The sequence below is a fragment of the Sceloporus occidentalis genome, unplaced genomic scaffold, assembly GCF_023333645.1.
Source record: "Sceloporus occidentalis isolate IW3139 unplaced genomic scaffold, rSceOcc1.0.p SCAF_3, whole genome shotgun sequence".
Classification (NCBI taxonomy): domain Eukaryota; kingdom Metazoa; phylum Chordata; class Lepidosauria; order Squamata; family Phrynosomatidae; genus Sceloporus; species Sceloporus occidentalis.
In genome coordinates, this window is record NW_028316983.1 from 49862411 (window position 1) to 49875251 (window position 12841).

A 12841-nucleotide genomic window follows, 5' to 3' on the forward strand; every position below is an offset into this window, starting at 1 on the left:
TCAATCCTAGTTCTGTTGGAATACATGATGTTCTTCTCCTTCCAATGTGAAAACTTATTTTCAATGCCTGAGGGTGTCAAGGCATTAAAAAAGAAAACTCCAGTTTATTCCACTGCTTTTGGGAAGAGTGTTTTTAAAACATGTTGTTTAAAAATGCTGTTTTTAAAATGTGTGGTTTCATCACTGAATTGGGATTGTGGTGGAACTGCTGGATGGGGGGGTGGAGCCAGGTTGGTGGCTACCATGGAAGGGTAGCGCTCTCGTTTGTATTTTTATCCAGAAAGACACATTATGCTGTCTTTCCTTATTTGATTAGATGTTTTTATGCACACATTTGCAGGTCACCATTTCACCTTCCCCTGTTCCATTGCCTTCGCCTTATAGAAGCACAGGTGGGCAATCAGAACAAGGGGGAAATAATTGCTATTTAATTAAGCAAAGATGCAAATATGTACATGCATTTCAGGAATCCAAAAAGCAAGCCACAGCTGCTCTGGTTGTGTGACCAAACATAAACGGATATGGTAAACATAAGCACGCAATAGATACACCCCCATGCACCAATGTGGCTATGTAATGGGGATCACGTGTGGTTTCCAAACTGATTTTAATTTGAATTAAAACAGGTGTGGTGGCAGTAAAGGGCACAAACTGGGCCAAGGATGCAACACAGTGGAGCTGGGATATAGATCTTGTGTAGATTCAGCCATGGAGAAGAGCTTTTGAATGGTGTTCACAGATTGAATGTGCTCTTCATTTTCCTTTTTTCTTACTTCTCTGTGTGCTTTGAAGCTTGTAAAAAGGCTGTACCCCAGTGGATTCCATATCAAGTTGAATAGTTTAGGTTCCCTTAGTCTCATGAATGGATATGTTTTCAATAATCATAGTCTATGTAGGCTATATTTCAGAGGAAGGAACTGGTGAAGCCACCTCTGAGTAGGGTTGCCATAAGGCAGGACCTCCAAACTGGGACAAATGTAGGGCCACATTTTCAAATGTAGGACACGTTTTTTAAAAAATGGAGGACACATGAAAAAATTGATAATTTTTTTTAAATGTTAATATAAATGCATGTTTCTTAGGCATGCTCAAAATGGAGGACATTTTGGCATTATTCCTAGACAGAAGGCTGACATGTACTTCTCTTTCTGGCCAAACAACCCCCCCCCCCAATTCTCCAAGAACATTTCCCACTTCCAAGCAGGCATAGCATTTGCAAGATCACAGGCAGTCTCTTGTGCTATTGCAAACTACATTTCCCACTTCCAAGCAGGCATAGCATTTGCAAGATCACAGGCAGTCTCTTGTGCTATTGCAAACTACATTTCCCACTTCCAAGCAGGCATAGCATTTGCAAGATCACAGGCAGTCCCTTGTGCTATTGAAAACTACATTTCTCACTCCCAAGCCTTCTTAGCAATTCCTCCCTTCCTCCTTTTCCTTGCCCCCTCCAACCCCCCCAAACCCCTCACCCCCTCTTTTTCCCAGGTATGTCTCAACTTAGGAGGGATTTATGGGACAGATCCAAAGCCTTTTTTCTTTTCTAATGGGGGCAAAGCCTTGAGAAGCCCTGGACCCCTGAGAAGAAGAGGAGGGGGGCTTAGAGAGAGGAAGAAAGAGAAAAAGAAGATGAGGAGGGGGAAGAAAGGAAGAAAAAGGAGAGGAGGAAGAGGAGGAGAAGAAAAAAACACGGAATAACAAGAAGAAGAGAAGGAGGGGAAAGAGAAAGAGGGGAAGAACAAAAAGCAACTTGCCTGCAAAGCCCTCTCCGCTTGGAATTTGGAGCATGCCCAAATAAGGAAGCAGAGGGCTGGCCAATAGAGGCAGGGCAGTGCAGCAGACCCCGCCCCTGCTGGTTTCAGTCGTCCGGCTGCTGCTCCAGACAAGCTGCACAGGCAGCACTCTATAGAAGGCAGGCAGCAGCCCTGGGAGCTCAGAGTTGGGCAGCCACCCGGGAATGGGGGCAGGGGCGGGATGGGACCGGGCACACCCCCCAGGGGGCGGGAAAGTCCCGCCCACCACTGTGAAATGGCAACCCTACCTCTGAGTATTCCTTGCCTAAGAAAACCCTATGAAATTCATGCGGTTGCCATAAGTCAACAAGCAGCTTGAAGGCAGGCAGGCACACACGTGGGCCTGTTACAGACAGCCAAAATAAAGCTGCTTTGAGTCACTTTGGAGGTATGGTATTTCAATGATGCATGAGTCCTAAGAGTCTGGAAGCTTCACCAAAGCTGCACTCCAGTCCTTAGGACTGGAGCATGGCTTTGGTGCAGCCTTTGGACTCTTAGGCCGCATGTATCATTGAAATACCATACCTCCAAAGTGACTCGAAGCAGCTTTATTTTGGCTGTCTGTAACAGGCCAGAGAGACTTCTTGAAAAGATTTCTTTGGTTAATGCTGCTGTCATATTTTAACTTTGCAGGACATTTAACACCCAGCCCAACAGATAATGGATAGTGGGGAACTTTTTCCCCCAGTGGCTGCATAATGTGTTCCCCAATATGGAAAGATTATTCTTCTGTAAAGGGGTGATCCTTTGGTGACCAAACAGATTTGTCTCAAGGTAGAATCTGGGGAGGCCTGGCAATAAGGATGGAAAGAATATACAAAAATATTGGGAACATGGTTGTAAAAAATACATGTTTTTGTGTATGAGTAAACCCTGAAAATGAGAAACTTTGTAATTGTGACTGATTTGCTGCAGAAATTGCACATGGGGATTTTCTACACAGAAAACTAATTTCTGTGCAACAACAAGCAGGTTTCATACAGAAAATAATGCATTGTGTCCTGTGCCCAAAATAATGTTTTCTGCACCAAAAAAATGTGCAAAATTTCTGCCAAGTAAGTCCTGAATTATAGCATTTTCTACACAGGAAAAATCAGTAATGTGTGGATTTTTTGCAGAAGCAATCCCAAACTATGTTATTTGAAAACTGTAGTTCTCAAAGAAAAAGAACATGGCTGAAATTACTAATTGCTTCCTTTGAGAATGAAATTAGCCAAGAAGAGCATCCCTATTTGACAAGGTCTCCTGAAGGGTTGATTATTCTGTGACCTTCCAAATGTGATGGAACTACAACTCATATTAGCCCTGGCCAGCATAACAATTTTTGGGGAATACTGGCAGCTGAAATCCAGCCACATCTGAAAGCTGCATGATTCCCATTCTTGAAACAGTAATATCACTGGTAGGTTACAAATGATGGCCACAGAGAATGTGGTAAGTGGGGACCCTGTGTTAATAACTTGTGAAGCGTCAGAAGCAAGCAATGCCCTCATCTATGCCCACCCTTGGCAGTGTCACTTTCTGCTGCTGTGGCCACATCAACCATGGTGTCAGTCATTAGTAAACTAGCCACAGTTCTTACTAGCTAAGAGCAGAAATAAGCACAGGGAATTAGTAATGTGTTTACAATGAACCAGAGGTTTTTTTCTTTTCTTTTTGAGTAATGTGAAGGATGCCATGCAAACTGATGCAACCACAGTCAGAAAAACGACATGGGAATTTTGAGGTGGGTGAAGGAAGAAGATGACAGTGGTGCTGCAGAAAGGGCAAGAATCTGTACTGATTTTTATACATTAATGCTAGAAAAATTCCTTGTCCTTCCTCCATTGCACCCAAAAGCACTTACTGGAAGAAATTATCTGGATCTGGTGCAACAAATGGGCAACAGCTACTGCTGTACCAGCATGATGGGTCTGGAGAAGCCTGATGAAACATTAGTCTCAAGGGGACTTTTTGATTTGAGAGACTGATTTTAAAATAAATCAATGGAACATAAATAAGTTGAATCTCAAAGCAGGCTGTGTTTGAAGCCAGTTAATGAGCTTTTTATTATAATAAGCAATTTGGCAGATGCTCCAATGGGCCGGCCATCCCCTTGACATTCAAACAGTGGTGGCAGGTGGCTTCCATGGCAGCCACTTATGGTTTAAGTACAAAATTTAAAGATACTATCCAAGATGCTGAACCAATTTTGAGAATAGTCAACATGGTTCTCACCAATATGTCAGCTTGATACAATGTCATGGAATGAATAAAGCAGCTTAGCAGAATCCATTCTGCTCATGTTACTGGGCCTTAAAATACCTCCATTCAGGAGATTCTGAAAGCATCCAGAAGAGTAAAGTGAAGAGACAAACCACCCATTTGCAAGTATTACCCTATGTCAACCTTCCTCAGCCTAATATAATGGACAAAAGTGCCTATAATCTCCAGCCATCTCTTTTTTTCTGGTGGATAAATTGGGAGCTGCATATAGCTGGTCAGTCCCAGACTGGGGAAGACAGAAGTACATGGCATGCTTACAGTGGGAAAGAAAGAACAGATTTCGGCATTTTACAATGCTTTTAACTTTCCTAAAGCTTATGATTTTCTTCCAGAATTGGAAAATAATTCTGTACGGATTTGTTTTTTTACAGGAATCATCCTATCAAGCCAGATGTCTAGGGATAGCTTGCATTACTTATGACTAAGCTCAGCCAAATAAGGTTAGCACATGTGTCTTATAGTACAAACCACTTTTTAAATTGGATTTATTTAAGCCTTTGTTATCCTGGGTCCGTTGCTAGCACCATCAAAGCATAGTCAGAAATGAGACCCCTAGACCTGCGATACAGTCCTTCTGTATTGATACTGCTTGTAATTCAGCATGAGCTATCATTTGGTGGAGATGATGTATCATCATCAGCTGTGTATAACATGTGACACAGAACATTTCAGAAAGTTTGAATTTTTTTCTATTACTACATCTCTATGGCAAGAACGGGCCTTTCAATCTTTATTTCCCTTGCATTTATTGAAAGTCAAAATATATGTCAGGGGGAAGAAAAGACCATTTTACATCCTGATATTAAGGGCCCATACAGACAGGCCAAAATAAAGCTGCTTCGGGTCACTTTGGAGGTATGCTGTTAAAATGATGCATGCGTCCTAAGAGTCAGAAAGCCACACCAAAGCCACGCTCCAGTCCTTAGGACTGGAGTGTGGCTTTGGCATCACTTCCAGACTCTTAGGATGCATGTGTCGTTTAAACAGCATACCTCCAAAGTGACCCAAAGCAGCTTTATTTTGGCCTGTCCGTATGGGGCCTAAGATAGGGGTGGGGAATCTTTGATCTTCCAGAGATTTTAACTTTTGGCTCCCAGAAGCCCCAGCCAGCATTGCTTATGATAAGAGATTGTGGGAGCTGTAATAAAGGCGGGGTACAGACCGCCAGAAAGAGGCGGCCAGCAGCCGCCTCTCTTTTCCACGTTACTGCGCCACAGCATCCAAATTGTGTGGCGCGGCTAGATGGAAGCAAAAGAACCGCTAAAAAGCAGCTCCTTTTCGCACCACTGCAAACTGCCTGCTGCAGAGCGAGGACATCGCTGCCGTACGCGCCCATCTGGAAGGTGCACGGCAGTGACGTCACAGCTGTGTGCACTGTGTATACGGTGACGTCCTGGTGACATCCTAGGGTTGTGGGGCATCTAGAAACGTCACCCCGAGGCAAACCTAGCACGTCGCCAGGATGTGCTACAGGGCCCATTTGTCCAGGGCCATAGAGTGTTTTTTAAGAGGGTTGAAGTGTGCAATGAGTAATCTTACCAGTTTTCTCCTCACTGTGAAAAAATGTTTGAAAATCATATAGCTTTAAAATTCTGGTCACAATTTGGGCCTTATTTTGCACAAAATTTTGCACAAAATATTGCCTTTTCTTCTAATACTCAGTGTCCACTTTGTTGAGAGTGCAGATGGCAACTCCAGAAATTTCTGTTAATAGTCCCAGAAGAAGGCTAATTGGTGACAAGGCCAAAATGTGTTGGGCTTTTTAAGATAATAAAGTTTTTGGACCATCAACAGCACGTGAGAACTTGTTTCCTTTAATTCTTCTACTGTGAATACAGGCGGCCCTCTGCTTACGCGTTCTGGATCCCCCCATGTAAGGGAAAATCCACCTATGCTCGAGCTCCATAGTAAATAATGGGGCTCGTGCATGTGGCGGAGCAGTGTGCGCGTGCCATGGGTGCACACATCATTGTTTTCCCTCCCGAAGCAGCTTCCGCGTAAGCTGAAAGCTTCATAAAATGTGTCCAAGCATGGTGCGGCACACTGTACAGGCCTTCCAGATTTTTTTCTGTTTGCAAAGAAAGCAGCCTTTTCTACACAGAAAATAATATCCCAGCATATAAATATTATTTTCTGTGTAGAAGAAGCTATTATCTGCACCCAAAGGATGCTCAGCAATGGCTCCTTTTCATCCTGGAGAGAAGTGACCAGTGGGGTCCCACAGGGGTCTGTCCTGGGGCCAGTGTTATTCAGCATCTTTATCAGTGAGTTGGATGACAGAATTGGGGGCATACTCATCAAATGGGCAGACAACTCCAAATTAGGAGGAATCCATAATACCCCAGAAGGTAGGATTCAAATTCACAATGACCTGAATAGATCAGAAAGCTGGGCCAAAGCTAACAAAATGAATTTCAACAGGGAGAAATGTAAGGTAATGCACTTAGGGCAGAAAAATGAAATGCACAGATATAGGATGGGTGACACCTGGCTGAACGAGACTACATGTGAAGTAGAGCACAAGTTGAACATGAGTCAACAGTGCGATGCAGCAGCTAAAATGGCCAATGTGATTTTAGGCTGCATCAATAGAAGTATAGTGTCTAGATCAAGGGAAGTAGTAGTGCCACTGTATTCTGCTTTGGTCAGGCCCCACCTGGAATACTGTGCTCTGGGCACCACAATTCAAAAAGGACGTTGAGAAACTGGAGTCCAAAGGAGGACAACTAAAATGGTGAAGGGTCTGGACACCATGTCCTGTGAGAAACGACTTAGGGAGCTGGGGATGTTTAGCCTGGTGAAGAGAAGGTTAAGAGGTGATATGATAGCCCTATTTAAATATTTGAAGGGGTGTGACATTGTGACATTTTCTGCTGCTCCAGAGAACAGGACCCGGAACAATGGATGCAAGCTACAGGAAAAGAGATTCCAGCTCAACATTAGGAGGAACTTCCTGACAGTAAGGGCTGTTTGACAGTGGAACACACTCCCTCGTAGTCTAGCGGAGTCTCCTTCCTTGGAGGTCTTTGAGCAGAGGCTGGATGGCCATCTGTCGGGGATGTTTGGATTGAGAGTTCCTGCATGGCAGGAGGTTGGACTGGATGGCCCTTGTAGTCTCTTTCAACTCTATGATTTTATGATTCTAGAGACATGTACGAGTACACATAAATTCTGCAGGTCTTACTCCCCCAAACAAGCATCTGTAGAATCAGATTTTGTATAGCTTGTACAGCAAGGGTCTAGCGTTTTGACTTAAGAAAATTAATGTCTTATTCCTCAGAGAACTAAGGCTACTTCTTGTCAAGAGTACAGTCTCCCATAATATTATTGCTCATCTCCAGAGCTATTGTCTCTAGAAGACAGGTGGACTACTATTGTGGGTTACCACCACATTGTACACCCAGGAGACCTTGCCAAGCCACATCCCTCACTGCACTGCCTACAGGGAGCATGAAGACTTTGAGAAATTTCACCACATGTATTTCACCTAGAGAAGATCCTGAGGTATAAAACTGTATCACTGAATAGAGGAAGCCCTAATTTTTCGATGGCTCACTTTTTGACACCTTGTTCATTCGACACTTGAAAGTTACAGATAAATTCCATTAATTTGACAAGTTTATAGCTGCCCCCTCCCCCAAAAAACAGTTTTTCACAGTCCATTATTCTTGACTAGAAAGCAGCTGATCCAAGATAGCAAGGAAAAGTTGTGCCTGTCCCATAGAGTTTCTTCCCTGTTTTTAATTTCTATGGAAACGTGGAGCATAGCACATGAAGAAAAAGAACCAACGCTTGAAAGCTTTTTAAAACAGCAATGGTTCTGAGGTTTATCTGGGCTGAAGCCAGAGACCTTGAGGGGCCTTTCTTTCCTGTCTCATTCACAGGAGTTCAAGCCTATAGCTGGAAGGAAGATCAGCTTTGATTTCCTAAATCCTCGTGTGAAACAAGACGAAAAAGCCTTTTATCCAGATTTAGGAGGCTGGTGCCTGGATTACTCCATGCCATATGAGTGTGTATGGTAAACCTCATTCTCCCTTATTTTATTCTCTCTTATTGTTCCTTTTTCTTTTAGGGTTCAGGTTGGGTGGTGATGTTTTTGACATTAGTCTTTACTACTGGTTTATGACTGGACTTTCCCTGTTGGTAGATTAAAACTACTAAAAAATCCAATAGTAGTTGTAAGAGGAAGAGAGTGACTAATATTATAGGTTCCTAGTCTAGACAGTGTTGGGAGGTTGTGGTATTTGTTGCTGTAGTTTTGTACATAACATTTCCCTACAAATCATATCTTCTCATGATATGCCCAAAGTAAAACAGCCTCAGTTTAGTCATCTTAGGCCCAATACAAATGGGCATGAAGCACCGTGCTTGTGCCGATTTTAGGGTTAGGGACCGGTGGCAACCACACAGTCCCCAACCCTAACATGGCATGGTGCCATAACAATGGCAGTGCCCCGTGTACACGGGTGCCGCCATTATTATGTAAGCACTGTGCAGTGTCTGCACATTGCCATGCGGCGCTTACATAATGAGTGCGCCAGTAGTGCACTCATTACGTCGACCCTGCAGCACAAAAAGAACCCGTTTTTTATGGGTTCATTTTGCTGCAAAGGGAAGCTGTACAGCTTGGTGGCTGTGGCTTTCCTCTGGAGGAAATTAGACTGCCGGCAGGCCACCCTTTTTGAGCAGTCTGTCCCTTGCCTCAGTTTCTAGGAGACCTCAGGTGTGATTTCCACTAGTATCCATTTATTTATCTTTTTAGCAGTCCATGGTATTTTCAAAATCCTTCTGCAGCATCACATCTCAAGTGAGGTGATTTCCCTTCTATTACCTTTTTCACAGTCCAGCTTTTACATCATCAAATAATTTTTGTTTGTAAACCAACCAAGAGTTTTCAGAAACTTACGCTGCCTCTTTATCTCTGCCTGTGCTATTTCAACAATATGCAATGAAGAATGATGTGTTTCACCTATCTTTACATCAATGCACAGTGCAGAAGAAACGTATTATTATTATTATTATTATTATTATTAACCTTTATTTATAAAGCGCTGTAAATTTACACAGCGCTGAACATACAATCTTTTTAATTGGACGGTTCCCTGCCCTCAGGCTTGGACCCATGTTGTTATTGTTGGTACTGAAAGTAAAATGGAAACTGTAACAGACTGAATCACAATCTTTCCAGCAAACACCTTTTATAATCCAGTTCCATGTGTGTGGTCCAGTATAATCAGGATGTTGAAAATTAAAGAGATGTAAATTGTTGCTATGGATAGGTGCACTGGAGTGCACTTCAGATACTGTCCATGATACTCTTCCCGGTGTATTTCTCCTTGGCAAGCAATAGAGGCAAATGCTACTCCTCTTAATCTAGAGCAGATGTCTAATCCTTTCCTTTCTTTCATTCATAACTTAATCAGTAAATTACAACTTCTGCCTCTTCATATAAAAGATCTGGCAGCGTCTGGTGCAGCCAGGCCAACAAGGCAGAGCTAAATAGGCCTGAAAACCTCCCTCTTCTATAATTCAGTGTATTGAAAATTCTTACCCTTGGTATCTCCTGTGGGTAATTGTGGTTGTTGTTGTGTGCCTTCAAGTCATTTCTGACTTACCGCAACCCTAGGTGAACCTATCTCAGAGTTTTCTTGGCAAAATTTGTTCAAGGGGGAGGCCTTTGCTATGGGCAAGTAATTCCCAGTGCTTCCCTATGGGCAAGTCATTCCCAGTGCTTTCCTGTGGGCAAGTCATTCCCAGTGCTTCCCTATGGGCAAGTCATTCCCAGTGCCTCTCTATGGGCAAGTCATTCCCAGTGCCTCCCTATGGTCAAGTCATTCCCAGTGCCTCCCTATGGGCAAGTCATTCCCAGTGCTTCCCTATGGGCAAGTCATTCCCAGTGCCTCCCTATGGGCAAGTCATTCCCAGTGCCTCCCTATGGGCAAGTCATTCCCAGTGCTTCCCTATGGGCAAGTCATTTCCAGTGCCTCCCTATGGGCAAGTCATTCCCAGTGCCTCCCTATGGGCAAGTCATTCCCAGTGCTTCCCTATGGGCAAGTCATTTCCAGTGCCTCCCTATGGGCAAGTCATTCCCAGTGCCTCCCTATGGGCAAGTCATTCCCAGTGCCTCCCTATGGGCAAGTCACTCCCACGGCCTCCCTATGGGCAAGTCACTCCCAGTGCCTCCCTATGGGCAAGTCATTCCCAGTGCCTCCCTATGGGCAAGTCATTCTCAGTGCCTCCCTATGGGCAAGTCATTCCCAGTGCCTCCCTATGGGCAAGTCATTCCCAGTGCCTCCCTATGGGCAAGTCATTCCCAGTGCCTCCCTATGGGCAAGTCATTCCCAGTGCTTCCCTATGGGCAAGTCATTCCCAGTGCTTCCCTATGGGCAAGTCATTCCCAGTGCCTCCCTATGGGCAAGTCATTCCCAGTGCCTCCCTATGGGCAAGTCATTCCCAGTGCTTCCCTATGGGCAAGTCATTCCCAGTGCTTCCCTATGGGCAAGTCATTTCCAGTGCCTCCCTATGGGCAAGTCATTCCCAGTGCCTCCCTATGGGCAAGTCACTCCCACGGCCTCCCTATGGGCAAGTCACTCCCAGTGCCTCCCTATGGGCAAGTCATTCCCAGTGCCTCCCTATGGGCAAGTCATTCCCAGTGCCTCCCTATGGGCAAGTCATTCCCAGTGCCTCCCTATGGGCAAGTCATTCCCAGTGCCTCCCTATGGGCAAGTCATTCCCAGTGCCTCCCTATGGGCAAGTCATTCCCAGTGCCTCCCTATGGGCAAGTCATTCCCAGTGCTTCCCTATGGGCAAGTCATTCCCAGTGCTTCCCTATGGGCAAGTCATTCCCAGTGCCTCCCTATGGGCAAGTCATTCCCAGTGCCTCCCTATGGGCAAGTCATTCCCAGTGCCTCCCTATGGGCAAGTCATTCCCAGTGCTTCCCTATGGGCAAGTCATTTCCAGTGCCTCCCTATGGGCAAGTCATTCCCAGTGCCTCCCTTATGGGCAAGTCACTCCCACGGCCTCCCTATGGGCAAGTCACTCCCAGTGCCTCCCTATGGGCAAGTCATTCCCAGTGCCTCCCTATGGGCAAGTCATTCCCAGTGCCTCCCTATGGGCAAGTCATTCCCAGTGCCTCCCTATGGGCAAGTCATTCCCAGTGCCTCCCTATGGGCAAGTCATTCCCAGTGCTTCCCTATGGGCAAGTCATTCCCAGTGCCTCCCTATGGGCAAGTCATTCCCAGTGCCTCCCTATGGGCAAGTCATTCCCAGTGCCTCCCTATGGGCAAGTCATTCCCAGTGCTTCCCTATGGGCAAGTCATTCCCAGTGCCTCCCTATGGCGAAGTATTCTCCAATGATTCCCTATGGGCAAGTACTGCCATTTGATTTAGTACATCCCCTTGAAGACACAACAACAACAACAACAACAACAGTGGAAACGACCTGAAGACCCCCCCTCCCCCCACAGCTGGCTCTCCCCGGAGCCCTTCCCTGCCACTTTCCCCTCCTCTCCTCTCCTCTGCTCTGCTGCCCCGAGCGTCCCTGGGTCAGTCCCTCCCTCCCTGAGAGTGGAGGCCCTTCCAGCCCAGCCCTCCCTGAGTCTCTGCTGCTGCTGCTGCTGATGCCTGGCTCTTTTGGCCGCGGCAGCTAGAGGCTCCGGAGGCAGGCAGAGAGAGAAGGCAGGGTGGCTGGAGCAGCCGGGGCTCAGTCTCCCCTTGAGGTACCACAGGGGCTGGGGCGGGGGTGGTTCAGGGGACTCTGCCAAGGGGAAGGGACAGGCAGCCCCAGAATGGAGGACCTCCCAGAAAAAAAGGAGCTCAGTTTCTGCCCTTTGCAAATTTACAGCCCTTTATATTTATTTATTTATTTATTTATTTATTTATTTATTATAAACAATAATTATAAATCATTATTTGTAGATGATTATTTATAAATTATTATCATTAAATATTATTTATAAATTATTATTATTACTAAATATTATTATTAATAATATAATAATTAACATATTATTATTAAATATTATTATTTATAAATTATTAATATTATAAACAGTAATATTATAAGTTGTTATTTGTAGATTATAAATTATTATTATTCAATATTATTTATAAATTATTGCTGTTTTTATCATTATTAAATATGATTATTAATATAATAATATAATAATTAACCTATTTTTATTAAATATTATTATTTATAAATTTTATTAAATAATATTTATAATATTATTGTTTTATTATTAAATATTATTAATAATATTGTAATATAATAAATTTATTATTAAATAATATTTATAAATTACCATTGTTTTTATTATTAAATATTATTATTAATATAATAATATAATGATTAATTTATTATTAAATATTATTATTTATAAATTATTATTTTGACTGTTAAATATTGTTATTAATATAATAATATAATTTATTATTATTATTAAGCCTCATTTATATAGCACTGGAAATTTACACAGCGCTGTACATACAATTAAAATAGATAAAATAAACCTGCCTATGGAATACACTCTATGAAAATAATTAAATATAATACATATTAATACTCGTTAACATTCAAACATTATTATTGTTGTTGTTGTTGTTATTATTATTATTATTATTATTATTATTATTATTATTGCATGCTGCTTGGTCCTCCCCCAAATGGGGGACATTTGGGAATTCCTCCTGGACATTAGGCTGCAATGGAGGGCCACATCCTGGAACAGGAGGCCCTCTGGTCACTCTGGAAAAGCACTCCTATAAAATATAAACTCATGCT

The 12841-nt window shown here is 43.5% G+C and overlaps 1 protein-coding gene across 1 annotated transcript in view; it reads left to right on the plus strand.

The window, feature by feature from the left end:
• Positions 1–11684: 11684 nt before the first annotated feature.
• RHOC (ras homolog family member C) overlaps positions 11685–12841 on the plus strand; it is a 35590-nt gene continuing 34433 nt past the window's right edge. The window contains exon 1 of the mRNA XM_089514399.1: positions 11685–11777. The gene's annotated coding sequence lies outside the window, so the exon portion shown is untranslated. The remainder of the gene's footprint in view (positions 11778–12841) is intronic.